We start from the raw sequence: 8,168 nt of genomic DNA, 5'->3' as shown, positions 1-8,168 counted from the left end.
TTTAAAAATCACCAAGCAGGGTTTTTTTGTTTGTTTACTTCTCTCACAAGAGTGAAAACCTGTAGGTAGACAATTCAGGGCTGGTGTGGTGACTCTGTGCTGCCATCAGTGTTTTCAATCTCCATCAGTTTTTGAGTCTCACTAGTCTTTGGAAGTAAATCTAGTCTTACTGGTTGCAAGATGCCTCCTTTCCTCCACACCGTCTGCCCAAAAGGCCACACAACTACATTCATGCAGGAAGAAGGGAGAAGTGCAAGTAGAAAAAAAACACACAAAAAACACTGTATCCCAAGGGAATTCTCTCCATTTCTAAAGAGCTTTTGAAGGAGGTCCAACTCAACTTTCTCTTCTGTCTCATTGACTAGAATTCTGTCACATGGCCACCTTTCTGCAAGGAAGCTCGGAAATATAATTGTCCATTGAAAATTTTCTTCTCCTAACAATATTGAGGCTCTACTGGCATTGAGTAGAAAACATTTGCTGGCACAAACTTCTTAGAACAGTTTCCGACACATAATAAACAATGAATAAAACTTCCTTCTTATTGCTTTTATTTTCAGCTCCTGACCTTGAAGTTGATTGTGTAGGGTAGAATACGTACCTTTGACTTAATAAGGGTATATGAAAAAATATGCCCATAGATAAGAGCCTGTTTTAGTTAAGGAAAAGAGATAAAAAGAACATTTCAGTGACAATATTTCAAATATAAAGATGTCTGTCAACCATAGATCTGGGTTTCCAGAGAACATAGTGTAAAGGTCAGAAAGAGAGGGGGAAGATTATGAGTTTTAATCAGGGAATGGAATCACTGATCATGATAGAGAGAAGGATATTGGAAAGGATGAGTAAATGGAAAACTTTACATCTTAGATTGTTTATAAGTTTCCTATTGCTATGTAACAAATTCCACAAGTTTAGCAGCTTAAAACCACACAAGGTTTTTACTTTTTCTTTTTTTTTTTTTTTTTTGGTTTTTTAATTTTTTTTTAATATTTTTTTATATGTTGTTTTTTTTTTATTAAATTTATTGAGGTGACAAGTGTTAGTAAAATTACATAGATTTCAGGTGTACAATTCTGTATTACATCATCTATAAATCCCATTGTGTGTTCATCTCAGTTTCTGTAGGTCAGAAGTCTGGGCATAACATGGGTGGATAATCTGGTCAGGGTCTCACAAAACTGAAATCAATGTATCAATTGGGCTTGCAATTCTAATGTTGGCTCAGAATCCTATCCTAAGCTCATTCATTGGCAGAATTTTCTTACTTGTGATTGTAGGAGTGAGGCTCCTGTTTTCCTCCTAGTTGCCAGCTGGGACAACTCTAGGCTCCTACAAGACTCCCACAGTACCTTGTCACATGGCCCCCAAATCAGATAAAAGCATGGACGTTTGACTTGTTCCCAGAAAACCAAAGTGTACCCCCCTGTCACTAGCTGGACACTCTCAGCTTTTAATGGGCTGAGGAAATTAGATTAGGCCCACGTGCATAATCTCCCTATCTGAAGGCCAATTGATTTGGGACCTTAATTACATCTGCAAAATCCCTTTACAGCAGTACCTAGATGAATGTTTCATTGAATAAAAGGGAGAAGGTGTGTGCATACCTGGTGACACACCTGGAGACATTGGGGGGCCATCTTGGAATTCAGCTAACCACAGGTGACCAAAAAAAAAAAAAAAAAAAAAAATAGAATGTGCACCATGATGTTGTTTAGCTTTCATAGAATTGCCAAGAGAGTTGAGAATCCTTTCCAGGATTCATTTGTGGTCTGAATTTATTTTTGTGTCTTTTTGGAAAGTGGGTTAGTTGTTCTAAAATATTCACCCAAGCACTTAGAATCTCTTCATACGTTTTTTGAACATTGAAAGCAGCAAGTAGTTTTGTGTTCTAATATTTGTTAACAATATAGCTACACTTGCATTGTGCCAGGAAATTTTGTAAACAAGAAATTTATTTTTAAATACTCCACGAAAGTGAAATTGCAGAAGAACAAAGTTACCATTTTTATTGTCAAAATAATTAAGGGCTGGCCCAGTGACTCAGCTGGTTGGAGTACTGTACTCCCAAGCCGAGGTCGCTGGTTCCATTCCGACCGGAGCCAGTGAGTTGCGCCCTCTACAGAGAAGATTGTGAACAACAGCTTTCTCTGGAGCTGTGCTGCGGTGGGCTGCAGTGGGTGGCTGACAGACGACTGGCGACGGACTGCCTCACCCGGTGGGAGTGCAAGGCTCATAATACCAGCATGGGCCAGGGAGCTGTGTCCTACACAACTAGACTGAGAAACAACAGCTTGAACTGCAGTAGGGCAAGGAGGAGGAAGAAAGGGGAAAAAATAATAATAATAGTTAAGAGGTGATTGTCTGTGTTGTAGAAATGACTTTAAATGACTTTTTTAGCTGAGCAAGAAGGATAATTTACAATTTCTTGTAACAAGCTTCTTTCTACCATTTTTCATCAAATACCTGTGAATGTTCTTGTTTACTGTGTTTAAATCTGTATAAAAATTTGCACTCAATTATGTTTATGTATTTTTATGTTATGCATTTTAAAAAGACTAAGAATAACCACCACCTATAAATAAACACTGCTAACATTTTGGTGTATTTTTTAAATAGTTTAATGTAATTAACATAATTTAAGTTATATTTTTTATTTTTAAATATACTTCTAGTTAATGTACTTTTTTGTTTTCTATTCTAAGAATGTACTACTTTTTCTATATTAATGCATTTCAAAATAATCTCTATATACGTGCATATGTATATGTTATATGTCATATGATAATACGTGTATTTAATGCAAGTAGAAGAAAAGAAATATAAGTTAAAAAGGAAAGAGAAAAAAAATCAATTTTGGAAGGAAACAACCTGAAATACTAACAGTGCATATCCTTATGAGTGAAGCCTGGGTGATTTATTTTCTTTCTACATTTCTACTTGTTCCAAATTTTCTATAATGAGCATGGAATTAAATTTACATTGTAAGAACAAACAAATAAACATTTGTTTTAAGAGAAAAATATTATTTGGGGATTACTTTCCTGAAATTCAATAAGAAATCTGTTAAAATTAATATTTCTCTTACCAAAAAATTATGGTGACTAATATTTTACAGTATTCTAATACACTTCTAATTGCACCCTTACTCTGTACCGCTTATGTTTTTAGTTAATTTACATAAACAAGATAGCCTCACAAATTTTTGATGCTTCTTTTATTACTTGTAAATGCAGGTTTTCCCGAAGTTGCTTAGTAACAACAGAGAAGGAAAAGCCAGACTGAATTATCTTGTCATACATCTATGCACATTGATATTATACTGTGAATAAGATGGACTAATGACCCATCATTGTTTTTACTTGTCAACCAACTGATGCATTTTTTTCTGATCATGAATAAGCTAATAAATGGAGAGCTCAGAAGTTTAATCTATCTGAAGCTTTATGGGTTCTATATGATTGAGTTGCCCAGGCATATGCAGTGGGGTCCTAGTAAACTGGCTCCCTAATGGGAGCTCTAATTTGTAGCATTTTCTAGTATAAGTACTTCCACTGTGGAGACAATTTCAAGCTACCAATGATTGAAAAACCAGCTCACAAAATTCCTGAAAATATAACAATCAGATCTCATGAGACTACACGAGCCAGTTCCAGAACACCACTAATTGGCTTGAGAACTGATTATCTGCGTGACTCAGTAATGCTCTGAATTCACTTCCAAGCAGAGAAAAGCTTGATTACATTTCATTTTGAGTGTAGCATTTTACCTGTTACAGCACCCCATGCTAAGTTGGAAGTACTATAAGTATTATAATAACTGAAGTTGAGAATAGTTAAATTAGTTGCCTACTGCACAACTGGTAATGATCTTATTTTATAACCTTCACTTTTTTCCTCTAGATTTAGTACCAAAATCTAGAATCCAGGAAGCACACACTTATAAGCACTGTGAAAAAATGAAAGCAGGATTTTGTTATGTTTGTAGACAGCTGTAAACTCATGGCATTACAGACAGCCTTTAGTAAGCTAGCATTCTAGACCCCAATAACTTTATTTGCATTTGGATTCCTTTTCCAAAGGACATTATATTTAGAGAAAATTTCAAATATAATATTATCTGGGATATACAATATACATATTGTTCTGGGTTTTCTTTTTTTAATTTTGTAAAATGAATAGATTTGGGAAAATAGACACCTGTATGGGAAGGAAGATCGTTATTTTCTTTTGATATTGTAGCTGGCTGGATAGATGTGACATCCAGGAAGAACTATATTTATAATTCATAGTTGGTATCTTAGAAAGAGGAAGAGGTATGTCAGCATAGGGAAAAGCCTAGGCACATCTGACTGAAATGTGGAAGCAATGAATCTTGATGCTTTGAAAAATAAAAAAATAGAAATTATTAAGAGTGGCATTTCTGGTTTTCACTTGGAAAAGAAAGAAAGTTGGAAAGAGAATTACTCTTGACCTTACAATGAAAAAGCTGGACCAACAGCAAGTTTCCAACTTTTCTTCAATTCATCATAGTACTGACATCTCAAGATAATCAAGTGGCCCAGAATCTAGAGACAGGCATGTTCTGGAGGACACGAGACCCAAGCACTGAATTATTTGGGCTAGATGCAGTGGGACATTAGTCAGAAGAGTTCAGTTGGGATGTTTGGCAAATTGGTAGAGGTCAGTAAACCTCATATTTGTGAGAGAATATGCAGCTCCTGGTGGTTACAAATACATAGGAAGTCCATGTTATCTGCCATGCTTTTTCTTCACAGACCCCATTTGGTGATCAGAGAAAATATTGGGAGAGACCTGAGAAAATCTCCATCATGTTGCATAAATGAAGATGGGAAGATTAGACACTACAAAAGGGACAAGAAACTCCATCTAGACTCCTCTTCCGTATCTCCACCACCAAATGATAACCTTAATTTGTGGTAGGAGGGGCAACAAACACTGTCATTTTTAGGGTACTAGTGAAATCTGATTGCAGCTAGGAGAAGGGAAAAAGAGAGAAGAATAGTAGACGGGGGGCAAAAATAAATTCTGAGGTAAGAACTAGGCCAGGAGAGCGACACCATTGAGAGTCCCAGGGACAAAGTGTCCACTTAACAGTGAGGCTTAATCAAAACAACAATGAATATACCCATTCTATACCTCCATTAAGCTAAAAAAAATTGAGAATTAAATAATATGCCAGGTAAATACCCTCTCTGAAACACAATGCAAAGGGCAAACTTAAAGCTAAGGGTACAGATGACATTTGAAAATAAAATTCAAGCAAGCTCCCATTTTAAATGCAAATTATCATTGGAAAATCAAATGGCAATGTTAGAAATGAAAAATACAGTACCCTCGATAAAGAACAATTTTGACAGACATATAAGTAGACAATACAGCCAAGAAAATAATTAATGAACTTGAAGATAGGCCTATAGAAATAAACTAAACTGAAAGACAGGGAACAAAAAGATGGGAGGGGAGAGAGAGAGAGAGAAAGAGAGAGAGAGAGAAAACAACAGATCATCCAAGAGCTGTGGAACAATAAGCAACAGTCTAACAGATGGACAATTGGAATCCCAGAAGAAAAAGAAAGAATGGAGAAAAATATATTTGAAGAATATAGGTGAAAAAAATTAAATTAATAACAAACACCAAACCATTTGTTCAAGAGGCTCAGAAAACACCAAACAGGATAAAATAGCAACACACATAAACACAAAAATACATTTCTAGGCATATCATATTCAAACTGCTTAAAAAATTAGAGAGACAATCTTACAGGAGCCAAACCAAAAAATAAATATTACACATAGGACCAAACAAATATTAAAAACAAGTAGAATAGAAAACAAACAAAAATTGTGGGAAAATATTGGTAGCAGATGTAATCTCTAAGAAATGTTAAATGAAGTTCTTCAAGCAGAAGAAATACCATATAGACAATTTATTCTTAAAAATAAAAAAGGCCCTAGAAATGGAAAGAAAATGAAGTTAAAACACAGTTCCTTTCTTCATAATTTTAATTTCTATAAAACACAACTGCCTAAAGTAAAAATAGTAATAAGGTATTGTGTGTTTATACATATTTAAAAATAGAATGTATGACAGTACTAGTATTAAGGATGGGAGTGAAGATTAGGAACATATTGTTTTAAGGGCATTGTATTACAAATAAGTATTACAATTTAATTTGCAGATAAACTCTCAATAATGAAAAGTAAACTGTGGGGAAATAATGCATAGAATTTTTTAAAAGATGTATAAATAATCAAGAGAGAGGTGAACTGAAATCATAAAAATGCTCAATTAACCTCAGGCAGCAAAAAGAAATACAAACAAGCATAGTGAACACACAGAAAACATCTAAAATGGTGAAATTTAATTCAACCATATCAATAATCACGATAAATGTGAATTGCCTAAGCACATGAGTTAAAATTGTCTAATTGAATACAAAAGTAACACAACTCATCAATATACTGTCTACAACAAACTTGCATTAAAGATAAAGATGCAAAGTGAAGGATTTAAGATGGTGGAATAGATAAATGCTATGCTTGCCTCCTCCATGACCACATTAAAATTACAACTAAATTATAGAACAATCAAACTAGAGAACCATCTGAAGTCTAGCTGAACAGAAGTTTTATAACTAAGGATATAAAGAAGCCACATCCAGACTTGTAGGAGGGGTGCAAATTCAGAATGGGCAGCCCCATACGTGCATGTGGTGGTTGAAAATTGGGAGGGATATCTTGGCTATGGAGGTCCCCCACCACAGGGAGAGACCCCAGGTGCACTCTGGTCATCCAAGCCTTGAAGACCTGTGCTGGGAAGAGGAGCTCCCACAACATCTAGCTATGAAAAACAGTGGGCATACAGATAGTCAGGGTGGGAAGGAAGGCTGCAGGAAACCGAGATCTCCTCTACAAGGACCCACACACAAAATCACTTGCTCTCAGACATTCACCCTAAACTCTGGCAGAGGGACAGTGACTTGGGAGACATCAGAGACATGCAGGGAGAGACTGAGACATGTAGTGTCAGAGTGAGGACTAGAGGGACAGAGGCTATTTTCCCTGTGTAGAACCATGTCCCATGCAGCTGAAAGGTGGGCCCCATCTTTCCTGTGTTGAGCCCTCTGGACAAATCTGAATCTGCATTAGCCTGGTAAACTCCACTCACTCCACCTGCTCCCTTCACCCTGGTGACTCCCTGGGACTTCGCTCCACCTAATTCATTCAATGTCTGAGGCACTTCCTCCACTAACAGTCAGCTGCATCTGCATTGCACACTTGTTTGTATAACTCTCAGTGGTGTGTGAGCTCCAGGTGGGTGGTGGCTAGCTTTGGTGTGCTCTGCGACTTTTGCTGAGTAGCTCCAGGCTCAGCACTGGCACCAAACCAGAATCTACATTAACCTAGTAAACACTGGTCCAACACTGATGACTCCCTGAGATGCTGCCTCACCCAACTCACAGACCCCACAAAGCTCTAGGAGCAGCTGAGCCACACGGGAGCCAAAAGGTAGCAGCAGGCATGGGGTGGCCTGGCTTTTCACAGAGCTACGCCAGACTCAGTACTGGTGGCAGCCATTACCAGTTCACAGGTTAGCCTTTCCCATGCATGTCCAGGTCCAACAAAGGAAGCAAACAACCATGGATCACTTTGTAGCTCCTACCAGGGAGTTCCTAGCTGGTCACAGGCAATGGCTGATCTGGGCCTGCACCAGATCCCCTCAAGAGGCACAAGAACCAACGTAACTGGAAATTAGCTTCAGAAAACAGAAGAGCACCACCCAATTAGTGCCACAACAGTCACACTCAAAAGATGATCTCAGCAAACATCAAACCCACCAGGGTGAATCCCGCTCCATGAGGTAGGACCCCACAGAGTAGCCAGTAAGATGGCCAAACCCCACAGCCAGTCAGTCTTGGGGTCAATATGACCCACTGATGTGTCAGCAGCAATCAATGCTCAAGTATAACCAAAGGACTCACACAATCCACACAAGGGACACTTGGTTGGCCATCCAACCAAGACTGGGACATGTAGCAGATCTACCTAATACATAGAAAGGAATATAGAGAGATAGCCAGAATGGGGAAACAAGGAAATATGTCCCAAATGAAAGAATGGGAGAAAACTCCAGATAAAGAAATAA

The sequence above is a fragment of the Rhinolophus sinicus genome, chromosome X (assembly GCF_036562045.2).
Source record: "Rhinolophus sinicus isolate RSC01 chromosome X, ASM3656204v1, whole genome shotgun sequence".
Taxonomy (NCBI): Eukaryota; Metazoa; Chordata; class Mammalia; order Chiroptera; family Rhinolophidae; genus Rhinolophus; species Rhinolophus sinicus.
This window is presented reverse-complemented; position numbering follows the sequence as displayed.